Raw genomic sequence first — 14319 nt, forward strand, 5'->3', positions numbered from 1 at the left:
CCAGGTAGCCCCGTGTGTGTATGTAGGATGGCATATGCCCACTGAGAGTCTGTGTAAAATTCGAGATCTTCCCTGTCCCAAGCTCTAAGGCTCAGGTGAGGGCTACCAGCTCTGCCTTTGGGGCAGAAGTCCCTGGGGGCGGGCTTCTTGCATCTGTGACTTGGGTCTGGGAGGTCACTGCGTATCCCACCAGTCTTTTTCCCTCCCTCGTAAAATTGCTCCCGCCTGTGAGCCGTTCCCCTTCGGCACTTGGGAGAGGCTCGCTTCCTACCTCGGGGTGACTGGACTAGATCTTTTCTGTGGTTTCTGTACAGTCATGCTCCAGGGTCCCCTGTGCTCCAGGGTTTCTGTGGGTAGCAGGGTGGCAGGATTTAGCGTGTGACAGGTGTTTTTAGTAGCCACTAGGTTGTCTTAAAGCGTAGCCTGGACTTGAATCGACCTTTGGGGGATAGCCATTCAGTTCCCATAGAGCTGGGGTCCACACCGTGGTTGGCTGGCTGCATGGCAACCTTTCAGAGCTGTAGCGGCTGCTACGGAGGCAAGGGGACCACCCCTGAGCGCCTTGATCTGATTGCCCGAGTAAGGGGTCATGGTTTCTGAGCCAGTACCCCAAGGGCGATGCCCCTTCTCTCACGAATGGAAAGGTCCTCCTGCCCAGAGGACACGGAGGTGTCGGCATTCGCTCTCCTGCCAGGCGCTCGGCAGGGCTGCCTTGCGGGGTCTCCTCAGGGGTAGGGGTAGGGGCGGGGCTCCCGCAGGGCAGGCGTGGCGTTGCCGCGCACGGCCCCTGCCGCTAGGCGGCAGCGCCGTGGCCTGGGGGCTTCTGCGCATGCCCCGGAGCTGAGGTGTGGGCGCCGCCCTTCCGCTCGAGGAACCCGGGTCTGAAGGGCCAGGTGCGCGGCCTCTGCTCGTGGCCCCTGTGAGCCAGTGAAGCTACGCTGAGCACAAAGGAGAAGGAAGGTTAGACTTCCTTTTATTACCCGGAGTCTATTTTCATTTCCGGGGAACTGTTAATGGGCTTTGCTGGCAACAGTGCTACAAGGGAGGTGCAGTGAAAGCAGGGCTGCTTTTTGTTGCGGCTGCTTGTTAGTGATGGGCAATTTTCAGCCCCCTGCCGAAGTCCAGTAAGAACAGTGATCTTGGAGAATAACGGTGACAGCAACTGCCAGCGTTTATGGGGCGCCTGCTTCGTGCACGGCCGCCCCGGAGGAGAGGCCCCCGGCACCTGTGTGCCCCCGTCGCTCTGCTCTAGCGCCGGGGCCAGGTCGGTGAGATGAGCTCAAGGCTGCCTCCGGAGCGGACGGTTCGTTCATCCGCTGGGATGCAGGCTTATGTCCTCAGGCTTTATGGAAGGTCAGCACGAGGAACAGCCACGTGGTAAACACTGTTATTGAATCCGGTGCATTTCATTGTCCAGCAACCTTTATAGAAATCATCTGTCACGAATTGCCTCAGAGCGAAGAAAAAGGTCGTCTCTCTTGGTGTTTCCTTCTGTGAGACAGGCACCTGGGCTTCACGCCTGGGGACTCTGATCCAGTAAGTTTGGGTAGGGTCAGATAACTGTGTTTTTAAAATGCTTCCTCCCGCGACCCCCGTGGATCTGCAGCACAGCCGGGGTTAGGAACCCCTAGTGGGGCTCTTCACCCTTCCCCGCGTGCCCTGATGGTTTGGCATCTTGGAGCTAAGGTTTGTGGTCAGTTACAGCTCCCTGCTGTCGACTCAGTGCTTGTGCCTCCACAGTTCACCCATTGAAGCCTGGCGCCCAGTGCAGTGGCGTTAGGAGATGGGCCTTTGGGAGGTGATTAGGTCATGAGGGTAGAGCCCCCGTGAATGGGATTAGTGTCCTTATAAGAGACCCCAGAAAGCTCCCTCCCTCCGTCCACCAGGTAAGGACACAGTGAGAAGGAAGTGGGCTCTCAGCAGACACTGGATCTGCAGGTGTCTTGAGCTTGGACTTCCAGCCTCCAGAACCGTAGGAAATAAATTTCTGTTGTTTGTAAGCCGCCCAGTCTGTGGTATTCTGTTTTAGCAACCGGAATGGTCGAAGATACCTGCTTTTACTTAGGTTTTCTGATAGAATTTTTACTCCCTTTTCACGCCTCATCTCTTATTCTTTAATTTACCTTCTTTTAATAATTTTATAGTTCATGTATCGTTTATTGTAAAAAGCCTCAAATCTGTTTTCGGCAAAAAAACAAATTAGTGGGAGAGTGAGCGTAATTGTCCGTCTGAAGTTTTCAACAGGTTTTCTTACAAATTCTCTTCATTCTCTCTATCATGAGTTTGCCTACCTTTGCCATTTTGGGGTAATAGTTTGAAAAACTAAACAATAACAAAATCATTTGTTTTTAAAAAGCATTAATATGTTCTAAAGGGAGAGTGGCTCACTTTCAAATGTCTTGAGGTGCCATAACTGTGAAGAGAGACTGTTCTGGGTACAGGAGTTCAACCCAGAGGTAATGAGATTGGAGAAGCCATAATGAGTTCAGAGGAAGGTGCTGGGATAAGTACAGTCACAGGCGTTGTCAACCTAGGGTGGGGCCTTTCTCATCTCATGGTCCTCCCGCCCCATCCCACGGATGTAGCTTTAGGTGCACTCCTGGTTTACAGTAGTCAACACGCAGCAATTATTTCATGTTTGTCAAGAATATGATACAGGACTTCGGTGAAGATGAACTTGGCCTGGGTCCCTGATAACCGCATTTCCAATCAGCTTCCCTTGCTTTGAAGCGGTCTTCATCCAGTAACAAGAGGCGATTTCAAAGGTCATTGCAAGATTGCAAAATAACGAGTCCAGACACGTGTTGTTATATGTGGGATGGTGACTGATTGGGGCTTGGATGAAATGACATTGGCTTCAGTCCAGAGCTGGGTCTGGATTCAGAGAGTAATACACATGTGACCGCTTGCAGGCATTTTTCTGGTCTTATTTTCTACATAGAAAAAAAGAGCATGTTTTTTTCATTTAGTGTGAAAAATACTCCAATACCACCAGACTATAAAATTGATTGGATTGATGGAATGGTTTTTAAATTAAATTTTGAGTAATACTGATAAACTTCTATATTGTTTCCTCGGCTGTTATTCTGCATAAGTGATTTCCAACTAAGTTTAACTAACTTTTCATTCCAGGGGTGATCATAACCCAGCTATTTAATTTGGGCAACCCCTCCCTGTTTCCAGGAAATCACACTTTTCAAGCACCTGCTCTGTGTACACTTTTGCCCTAGAACTGTCACTGTCCTTTAGGAATTCACCGTTGAATTGGGACAATACATTATGAATACAGTACAGAGATGACAATGATTAGCAGTACAAAGCAGTGTAAATTAACTGTGACACTGGAGGTGGAAACACAGTTTGGCAGGAATTCAGAGGCTGGAATAATCACATGGGTTGGTGAGATCCGGGAAGGCTTCCCCAAAGCGGTGTGAGCTGGTCTATGGGAAAGCAAATCTTTGGATATTCCTGGATAGAACCTCTCCCCTCCAGCCACGGTGGTCTGTGCACCTGTGGAAATGTCTTTCCCCTTTCACCGCCACTTTTGCCAATACCATTCCTCTCTCCTAGAATGTCCAACCTCTTTCTCCACTTAGCGTAATTCTCCCCAAGTTTCTAAACCCAGGTTGTGGGGCTCTTGAATAGGTGGCTTAGGAATGTGAACTTTCTGTTAATGGGAATCGCTCCCTACTTTTGAGTAGGGTTGTAAAATGATAAGTATGAACCAAGGCTGAATTCAACCTTGAATTGAGAAGAGAATCATTTCCAAACGTTCAACACAACAGGCTTATGCCTCCTATTTATTAAAATAATTTCTTTATTGATTAGCCCTTATGTGAGAAGGGAGCTAAAGACAAGGCAACTTTAGCCAGTAGCGGGAAATCTAAAGGTCTCTCCAGATTCTAGATCCCGGAGACAGTGTCTGGAGGTATATTTGGTTGTCACGATTTGAAGGGGTGCTAGCATCTAGTGAGTGGAGGCCAGGGACACTGCTAAACGTCCTGCAATGCACAGGACACTCTCTCCACAACAAAGAATTATTTGGACTAAGATGTTAATAGTGCTGAAGTTGAGAAACCTTGCAGTGGAGGAAATTAGGAGTGACTGACTGACACCTTGTCAGTCTAATTCTAATTCCAAATGCTTAGAAAGATTTATCTCAGAGGAAAGAAAAAGTAGCAAATCTGTTCAGCTTACATTTTGACCAGAAAATAAAGTCAAAGGAAGACTTCAGCTCATTCATCAGATGCCCTATTGCCAACCCCTTTCTGCCTGTACAGCTGTTTGGTACAGTTCGGTACAGAGCTGACAGTCTGACTTTGACTACACAGGTATCAATGCCAAACAGATGACTTCAGGGAAAGCACGCCATTGAGTCATTGCCAAGAAGCACCCTCATCCCTCCTTGGGCGTGTCAAGCGTTCCCACTTTCCCGGGTGTGGCCAGGTTAGACAATTCTCCCTAGTTCCCATTTCTCTCTGGAGGAAATGCAACTCGTTTGGCCAACGTTGGGGAGGGACAGAGGTCCATTAGAAATCTTGAGGGGGACCCTGCAAACTTCTGTCTGGCTTTTCTTGTCATAGGGCTGTGGTCTTGGCTGAGCAGAAGCTGTTGCTGAACCTTAACTATTGTTGTGCATGTTTGTAATACTTTCATTTGGGGGGAACCAGGGATCAGAGGTGGTTTTAACTTCATTTTGATGATTAATGTGTAAAATTTATGTTCATGTTTTAGTAACAGAAATGACTTGCACACTTATGTGTCAGTTGTATTGGTGAGCATGAAAATGAATGAATGAATGAAAATTACTAATCAACAGTATTTATTGCATGTCAGTTATGTACTGAAACATAAGTATTGGGTACAGTGTCATAGGGATTCATAGTCTGGTCTAGGAGACAGTTCAGTAAAAAGATAATTATAATAGAGTGTGCTAAGTGCTGTGGCAGGACAGTTGTATGGCACTATGGGGGCATGGTGAGAAGTCCCTTAGCTGAGACCCGAGACTTGAAGGTTAGTAGGAATTAGTGATAAAAAAAATGTATGGGGGATAAACATTAAGGTCCTACTGTACAGCACAGGGAACTATATTCAGTATCCTGTGATGAGTCATAATGGAAAAGAATATGAAAAAGAATATATATATCTATAACTGAGTCACTTTGCTGTACAGTGGAAATTAACATAACATTGTAAATCAACTACACTTCAATACAATTTTTAAAAAGTGTATGGGAGGGCTTCCCTGGTGGTGCAGTGGTTGAGAGTCTGCCTGCCAATGCAGGGGACACGGGTTCGAGCCCTGGTCTGGGAGGATCCCACATGCCGCGGAGCAACTGGGCCCGTGGGCCACAACTACTGAGCCTGCGTGTCTGGAGCCTGTGCTCCACAACAAGAGAGGCCACGATAGTGAGAGGCCCGCGCACCGCAATGAAGAGTGGCCCCCGCTCGCCGCAACTGGAGAAAGCCCTTGCACAGAAACGAAGACCCAACACAGCCAAAACTAAATTAAAAAAACCCCAATGAACCGACATTTAAAAAAAAAAAAAGAAAAGAAAAAAAAAGTGTATGGGAGAGTGGAGGAGGATGGGGTGGGAGATGTTATTCCACTAAGAGTGGCAAGCATGTGCCAAAGCTCACAAGTTGGAAAAAGCATGGAGTGTTCAGTGAACTTTAAGATGCTCAGCAGAGCTATTTTGAAGATGTAGTTTAGGATTCAGTAACATTTGTAGGTGAGAAGTTCATTCATTGGACGGATTAACTAAGGACAGTATGTAGAGCAGGGAGAGGACAGGACCTGAGAGAAACACAAACAAGAGATGGGCAGAAGAAGAAGAGCCGAGACTTATGAAGTTTGGCCAGAGAAAGTAAAAAGATAAGCTGGTAGAAAATATGTGCAGTGCCAATATGTGAAGAACTTTGACAAATCAATACGGAAAAAATTAACAACCCAATGGATAAATGGACAAAAGAAAGGAAAAAGCATTTCACAAACAAATGAAAGGATCCTCAACCTTGTTGGTCATCTGGGAAATGCTAAATAGAGCCACAAAAGATATCATTTCTCACCCATGAGATTAGAAAAGTTAGAGAGTCTGACAATACCAAACACTGGCAAGAATGTGGAGCAATGAGAACTCTGATATCCTGGTGATGGGAACGTACATTAGTGCAACCTTTGGGGAAAAAAATTGGCATTAACCTAGTAAATATGAAGATGTATGTATGTTACATATTCAAGGGTGCCAGGAGGCATGTGACAGTATGTTTTTTAATAACAAAAACTGAAAATAAAATATCTGTCGATAGTAGAATAGAAAAAAATTTTTGTCTACTCACACAATAGAATACTGTAGAGCAGTGAAAGTGAATAAACGGCAGGTCTGTGTATGTTATGGGTTGAATTGTGCCCCCATAAAATTCATATGTTGAAGTCCTAACCCCCCACTATCTCAGGATGTGACTGTATTTGGGTATAAAGTCTTTAAAGAGGGAAATGAATAAAATGAGATCATTAGGGTAGGCCTTAATCCAATATGACCCATGTCCTTATAAGAAGAGGAAATTAGGACACAAATCCATAAAGAAGGAAGACCATGCGAAGACACAGGGAGAAGAAAACCATCTACAAGCCAAGGAGAGAGGCCTCAGAAGAAACTACCCCTGCCAACACCTTGATCTTGGACGTCCAGCCTCCAGGACTCTGAGAAAACAAATTCAGTTGTTTTAAGCTGCCCTGTCTACAGTACTTTCTTATGGCAGCCCTAGCAGACTAATACAATGTGTCAGTATTAATGGATGTCAAAAATATAAGGTTGGATGAAATTGCAAGTCACAGAACACTAACAGTGTGATTCCATTTAGGTAAAGATTAAAAAAAAAAGAATAGTTTAGGACCACAGACACAGACACAGATATACACATAACAAATTCTTACATTCTGACACTCCTTTAAAAGATGGAGCTTAATTCCCCTCCCCTTGAATGTGGGCTGAACTCAGTGGCTCACTTCTAATGAATAGAAAAGCATAAGTAATAGTGTGTGACTTTTGATACTAGGTCATGAAAGGCAGTGTGGCTTCCTTCATGCCCTTGCCTGGATCACTTGCTCTGGGGGGAAGCCAGGTGTCATGACACTCAAGTAGCTCACGTGGCAAGGACCTGATGCCTCTTGCCAACAGCCACGTGAGTGTGCCGTCTTGGAAATGTATCCCCAGCCCCAGTGAGGCCTTCAGATGACTGTGGCCCGGGCTGAAGTCTTGGCGGCAACCTCATGAGAGATCTGGATCCACAACCACCCGACGAAGCTGCTCCCAAATTTGTGACCACGAAACCTGTGAAGTAATAAATGCATATTTTTTAAGCTGCTAAGTTTTGGGATAATTTGTTACACAGCAGTAGATAACTAATACAGTACACTATAGAGAAAAAGCTAGAGAATGATCAACGTAAATTTCAGGATAATGGTAACCTCTTGGGTGGAGGTAAGAAGATGCAATTAGGCAGGGGAACATGCACACTTCAAAGATACTGGTAATGTTTTTGTTTATTTTTAATTTGGGTATCAAGCACCTGTGTATTCCTCTTGTTATTTTTTAAAAACTGTGTAGATGTGTGTTATATACAAACATACATGTCTTTGGTGTATGGGAGCTATTTTATTAAAACAAACAAAAAACCCAAATAATTGTGGCCAGAGAAATAGAAAGAAATCCAAGTGTTAAGCTTCATGGCAGCTAAGAAATGAATGCAGACAAAGAGAGCAGGTAATGGTGCTTAAGGAGCAGGGCCGACCAGAGAAACCCAGGAGGGTGGCCAGACTGCACTGAGTTTGCAGACCGTAGGTGTGTAATACCAGCCACCTGACAGGCTGAGTGGCTTCCCTGCAGCCATGCCCAGCATCCCACATTAAGCCTGCAGAACACACACCATAAATAGCCCTGAAGAGCAAAGTCTTGTCCTTGCTATCACACCCCAGCTTGTGTCAGAGCTTCCATATAGTTCCCATAGTGTGTCCTTCCCTCTATGCTCAGCTGGGTAGATAACTCCTTTTCTTGTGCCTTTACCAAAATAACACCACCAACTGTTAACACTTACAGCACTTACCATGTGCCAGAAGCACCGTGTTAATGGTTCTCATGCATAACTTCATTTTATCTTTACCACCACCCTGTGGAGGAAGTACTCTTATTATCCCTATTTTATGAAAGAGGTTACACAGTAGTCATAGTGGGGCCAGGAGCTATTTAACTCTAAAACGCCAGGGCACAACCAACACTCCACAGCACTTGTTAAGTGAGGAGTACGTACAGAGATCTCAGCCCATGCTGCCGTTGATGGCAGTGTTGAAACCCTACCTTCCAGCGTGATGGTATTTGAAGGTGGAGCCTTTGGGGGGTGATTACGATTAGATGAGGTCATGAGGCAGAGCCCTCGGAATGGGATTAGTGTCCTTATAAGCATCACCAGAGAGGGTGCTTCCCCTTTTTGCTTGCTGCTGTGTCAGGACACGACCAGAAGATGGCCGCCTGCACCCTGGAAGAGGGCACCCTGATCTTGGACTTCCAACCTCCAGAACTTTGAGAAATCTCTGTTATTTATAAGCCACCCAGTCTATGGTACTCTGTTTTAGCAGCCCGAAGGGACTGAGACAGCCCAGACCACCCGGGATCCCTTTCCAGTTTTATGCACATCTGTTCCCACATTGTTTTCAGTCCCAAGGGCCAGCACCTGTGTCTCTGTCACACACATTGTCACAGGGCTGCCCCCAGCCTGCCAGAGTCTGCTCTGTCTGCACTCACAGAGAGACAGAAGTGACTGGAAATTTGTGCTCTCCCAGGGGCAGCCTGAGGCCAATGACAAATGGGTGTGTGGGTATAAACAGCCCAGGTCCTTGGAGCTCCTCACGTGGGATCAAGCCAGAGGTACCCTCTGTGGGCCTTTGTGCATGTGGCAGACGGCAGTTTCAAAGATGACCACAGTGGTACCTCCCACCCACATGCTCTTCTGCAACGTGACCTTGCCTTAGTCCCATTGAGGCTTGGAGATAATTCCCCTCCCCTTGCATCTGGGCTGGGCTCAGTGATTGCTTGTAACCAGCAGAGTGCAGCTGAATCAGTAGAACTTTGCTGCTGACTTCTGCACCAGGTCAGAAAAAGTCTTGCAGCTTTGGCCCTGTTCTCTTGCAAGTCTTCTTCTCCAAGACTTTGCCTCTTGGAAGGCTTGCTCTTGAAACCCAACAGCCATGCTGTGAGAAGCCCAAAGCCACAGGGAAGGCCACATGTAGACCCACTGGTTTGACTCATCCCAGCTCAGTCATACTTGCAAGTCAGGAAGTTTCTAGATGGTTCCAGTCCCTGTTTGTTGAGCCATCCAGCCTTCAAGTGTTCCCAGCTAAGGCCCTAGACATGATGGGACAGAAACAAGCTGTCCCATTTGCTGTGTTCAGATTCCTGACCCACAGAATCTGTTGGCATAATGAAAAGGGCAGTTGATGTCCACCACTAAGTTGGAATGGTTTGTCACGCAGCAGTGGGAAACTGCAGCGCTAACTATTGCATCATTGCTTGGCTTTCTTCCTTTCCTGGTCTCCTACCAACATCTTCTGGGAGCACAGCCCAGTAAACCTCTTTCATTCTCATTTATGTCTCAAGACCTGCTTCAGGGGAACCTGACCCAAGACACCCCATAGCCTCATCTAGCCTGGACATCGGGGCTGGGAAAAGGAGTCACCAGGAACTTGAAGGAAGAGCACAGACACATCTGTTGCTGCCCTTCACATCACCACTGAGGAAGTCTTACCTAGAAAACAAACACTTGGGTGCGTCCTTGGCCCTGAGTCAGTAGGTTGGAGTCTCCGGTGAGAGTGTGAGCATATCTGGTTATGGATTCAAGGGACAGAGAGAGGAGCCAGGACTGAGAAGGTGGAGGACAGGGCAGGGGGCTGATAAGAGCCGAGCTGGGCATCTGGACGGAAGTGGTCGGTCCAGACAGGACGTGTGGGAAGGGTTCCACCACGAGGCCGGTGTCCAGGTGAGACCAGGTGAGGCAGAAAGAGGTTCATAAACCTGGAGAACAAAAAAGAACCAGGGACAAGCACCAGGGGACACAGCCCAAGGTAGATGGTCAGAAATCTGACAAAGCCAGTTGGAGCGGATAAAACATGACATAGACACGGGGGCCCCCATGCCCCTCAGATGCCTTGTTGGATGAGGTAGCATTTTCTCCTGGCTAAAGTCTTCTCGATGGTTCCTGTGGAAGCGACTCCTGTCATAGCCAGGCTGGTCTTCATGGCACACATGCTGGGGGTCACCAGCAGGGAGTGTGGACTTGGGCTGGCAGCCGCCCCACTAGCTGATCTGTGAGCACAGACGCGGCCCGGGGCACTGGAGCACCGAGGTAAATAGAGTCAGGAAGACTTGGCGCACGGGAAGCAGCTGGCAGGCAGGGCTCTGTGGCCTGCCCTGCAGAGTGCCAGGGAAATTGGTGAAGGGGAAAAGCTTACTTATTTTTTCCAGGAAAGATGAACAAACAGAGAAGAGAAGTCAGGGCAATGCAGTAGGGCCAGAGGCCTTGAGGTTGCTTTCCAGCCAGGGTTTTCATCTGGGAAGAGTGCTGATTCACAGGGCTGTCATGCAGCCTCCAGGGCTCCTCGCCCCGATGCGCTTGAACTTCAGGAGGCGTGCCCTCCTGGACCCAGCCAGGGGTGGGGCTATGCCGGAGCACTCTACCGGCAGTGCCCAGACTCTCCAGGGCGAAAGGAGACGCAGGAAAGAGTGATTTAACAGCCCGCCTACAAACAGTAATAAATTGGGTTTTTAAGGGTTACACAGGCATAAAAAAATTCAAAAAGAATCTACAGTAAAAAATAAATCTACATCTCACCCCACCTCCTAGACCAGTTGTCCACCGACGACTGTCCTCAGTTCCTCATGCATCTTCTGAGATACTCTGTGCACACAGAAGCATGTATGCTTGTGAGGCCGTGCCCTTGCCTGCCAGTTTTCACACGTTTGACTGTGTACCATGCCCAGTGGTGTGCTGTAGCCAGCCTATCGGCTTATAGGGGACCACTGTTCAATTTTCAGGAGTGTGGTGAGCTGGTTGCCAAGCACAGCCATTATTAAATCAAATTATATGACTTATTATTAAATATGTCATATTAAGACAAATACCCCAAACTCACAGCTTCCTAATTATTTTAATACATGTTTCTGTTATCTATTTTATATTCCCGAGGTTATTTACACCTGTCGTATCTGTAGAGTGGAAATAGTACACATCGTGTGCTGTTTATTTACACCCCTTCCCAACTGTGCATTCAGTGAGAGTGTGTTTGTGGCTCGGAATTGGTCATGGTGGGAATATTTACACCCTGGAAATCAGCAAACACTACAAATCAGAGCGAGTTTTATTGTTCTGCTGATTATCTAGACCAGGGGTCTGCACACTTTCTCTGTAAAGGGCCAGATAGTAAATACCTGAGGGTTCGCAGCTACATGGCCCTCTGTTGCAGCTACTCAGCTCTGCCATTGAAGCACAGAAGCAGCCTTAGATGATACGTAGATGAATGGATGTCCAAATTGCATTTACAGACCAGACGGCTGGCCAGATTTGACTCAAGGGCTGCCCTTTGCTGACTCCTGTTCTAGACTTCGGACAGTGGTGGGGAAAACGATAACAACACAGATTCAGTGTAGAAGCGTTGTGTCTGACTCTGTGTTTTGAAGAGTACTGAAAGGTGAGGAAATACTCTTCGATATTCAGAAACCGTGACCTGATTCAGCCAAGCAGCCCATGTCACCGATAAGCGGTGAAGTTCCAACATACATACTTGTTTTCTGTTCATTTCACTCATGAAAAAAAAAGGAATATCAATCAGTTTTCATGTATGAACACACTCATTGTCAATGATATGAGTGATTTCTTTGATGACTGTATAGTAATCAAGCTTTATTCAGGGTCTGATTTTGTGACATGATTGTTAGTGATAGAATTATAAAACCGACAGTGGATTTTGTAAGAAATAGCAAGTCACAGGGATGTTACAGGATGGAATTTACAATAAAGAATATTGTGTATTCTATTATTTATTAATTGTACATTAAAATCCCTTATATTAATAAAATTTATAATTATCGTATGTAATATACACATACGTTATTTTTTTACATTAGTATCAGCTCAGCATTGCATATAACTTCAGAATCTTACATTTATTCACAATGTATTATGAAGAATCTTTCATACATTATTTTCAGCAACTATATTCTTTTTTCTTTTTTCTTTTTTTTTTTGGCTGTGCCGTGCGGCTTGCAGGATCTTAGTTCCCTCATCAGGGATTGAACCCGGGCCTACGGCAGTGAAAAGTTTTAACCACTGGACCACCAGGGAATTCCCACAACTATATTCTTTTTAACAATTTGTACTGTTTTAGATATGTTCCATATTTGTTTAACCATAGCCCTACTGATGGGTATCTAGACTGGTTGTGAGTCTCACTGTTAGAAGCAGTGCTGCAGTGAACATTCTCATGTACAAGTCACTGCACACATATACAAATGTATCTGTTGCCTAAATTTTTAGAAGCAGAATCGCTAGGCTAAAGAGTGCATGCATTTATGATTGTGATAGATGATGACAAATTGCTTTTCAGAGAACTTGAACCAGTCACACTCCAACCTAAACTGCAAGAGAATGCCTGTTTCTCTGTATCTTTGTCAATATGGTATATTATCACACTTCTGATTTTGGAAAATTTGATGGATGAAAATGGTACCCTATTGAAATTTAACTTGCATTTCATTTGTTATGAGGAAGAGTGTACACTCTTCATATGTTTAAACACCATTTGTATTATCAGCTATGCAAACTCTTTATGGTCTTTGCTCATTTTTTATTGTTTTTTTTTTTTACTAATATCCAAGATCCCTTTATGGCCTTCCCAACAGCATATGAGTTCCAGGAGGCGCAGGGAGTTTTAATTGGTTTGAATCCCCGAAAGCTTAGAATGGTGCCTGGCACATAATAGTTGCTCATTAAACATTTGTTGATTAATTAATTACTAAGGGATTTAGCCCCTTGTCTGTCATATATGTTGCCATATTCTCTCCCAGCTTGTCATTTGCCCTTTGACTTTGTGACATTTTTTTCCCGTGCAGGAGTTTTAAATTTTTATACGTTTAGAAATCTTTTGTTTTATGCTTTTTGTACCTTTGCATCTTATTTGGCAAGATGTTCATTTCTAAAAACAAATAAATTCTCCTGTGTTATCTCCTAGGAATTTACAGTTTGATTTTTTTTAACATCTTTATTGGAGTATAATTGCTTTACGTTGTGTTAGTTGCTGCTGTATAACAAAGTGAATCAGCTGTATGTATACGTATATCCCCATATCCCCTCCCTCTTGTGTCTCCCTCCCTCCCACACTACCTATCCCAGCCCTCTAGGTGGTCACAAAGCACAGAGCTGATCTCCCTGTGCTATGCGGCTGCTTCCCACTAGCTATCTATTTTACATTTGGTAGTGTATATATTGAAACATCTGGAAATTATGTTAGAACAAGTGATAAAGTCGGCATCAAACTCAACGATTTTTCCATTTGGCTGCCCAGTTCTGACATACTCATTGAAGTATCTCGTTCCCCCGGTGGTTTGAAATTCCACTTTATCATCCACCAAATTCCCATATGTGGGTGGTCTATTTCTAGTCTCTCTATCCCTCCATCTGTATATTCACATGCCAGCACCAGGCTGCTTTAATTATTAACGCCTACTCTTTTACATGGTGTTTATAGCGTCTGAGTGATCAAACTCACGTAAATATCACAGTATGATTAACCCATTTTTGGCCTTAGGGCTAAACATATAGTTTTTTAAAAAAGTGTATAAAGTGCTTTTGCAGACATTGTTTCACTTGATTTTTACAATACATCTGAAAGGGAGGTAGTGGTAGTGTTTTTGTTGTACCATTTTACAGATGAGGAAGCTGAGGCTCAGAGAGGTTGGGGGCTTTTTGCCCATGATCATTCACCTAATGGTTTGTGGGATGAAACTCCTGCTCTTTCCTGTAGCAAAGTGTTGCTTAATGGAAAGATGCATTGTTAAAATAACAACTAAGACAGAATTACCCTGAGCCCTATAACCAAATCAAGTCAGTGATTTATTTCCACATATTTTCCTTGTTCTCCTGTATTTACTCCCTTATGCTGTCTTCCTCAGATTTAATGGAGACGCTCAGGTGAGTCAATGTCAGAGAACTTTGAAGAAGATAATGACTCATTTATTAAGAGATTCTTAGCACAGCTCCTGGCATCCAGTA

The 14319-nt window shown here is 45.2% G+C and overlaps 1 long non-coding RNA gene across 1 annotated transcript; it reads right to left on the bottom strand.

The window, feature by feature from the left end:
* Positions 1–7208: 7208 nt before the first annotated feature.
* Positions 7209–10939, bottom strand: LOC117197123 (uncharacterized). Its single transcript, XR_004477636.2, has 3 exons — positions 9802–10939; positions 8107–8170; positions 7209–7334 (listed from the first exon to the last, which is right to left on the bottom strand). It is a non-coding gene; the product is annotated as an uncharacterized LOC117197123 (long non-coding RNA).
* Positions 10940–14319: the final 3380 nt, after the last annotated feature.

The sequence above is a fragment of the Orcinus orca genome, chromosome 10 (genome assembly GCF_937001465.1).
Source record: "Orcinus orca chromosome 10, mOrcOrc1.1, whole genome shotgun sequence".
NCBI classification, from domain to species: Eukaryota; Metazoa; Chordata; class Mammalia; order Artiodactyla; family Delphinidae; genus Orcinus; species Orcinus orca.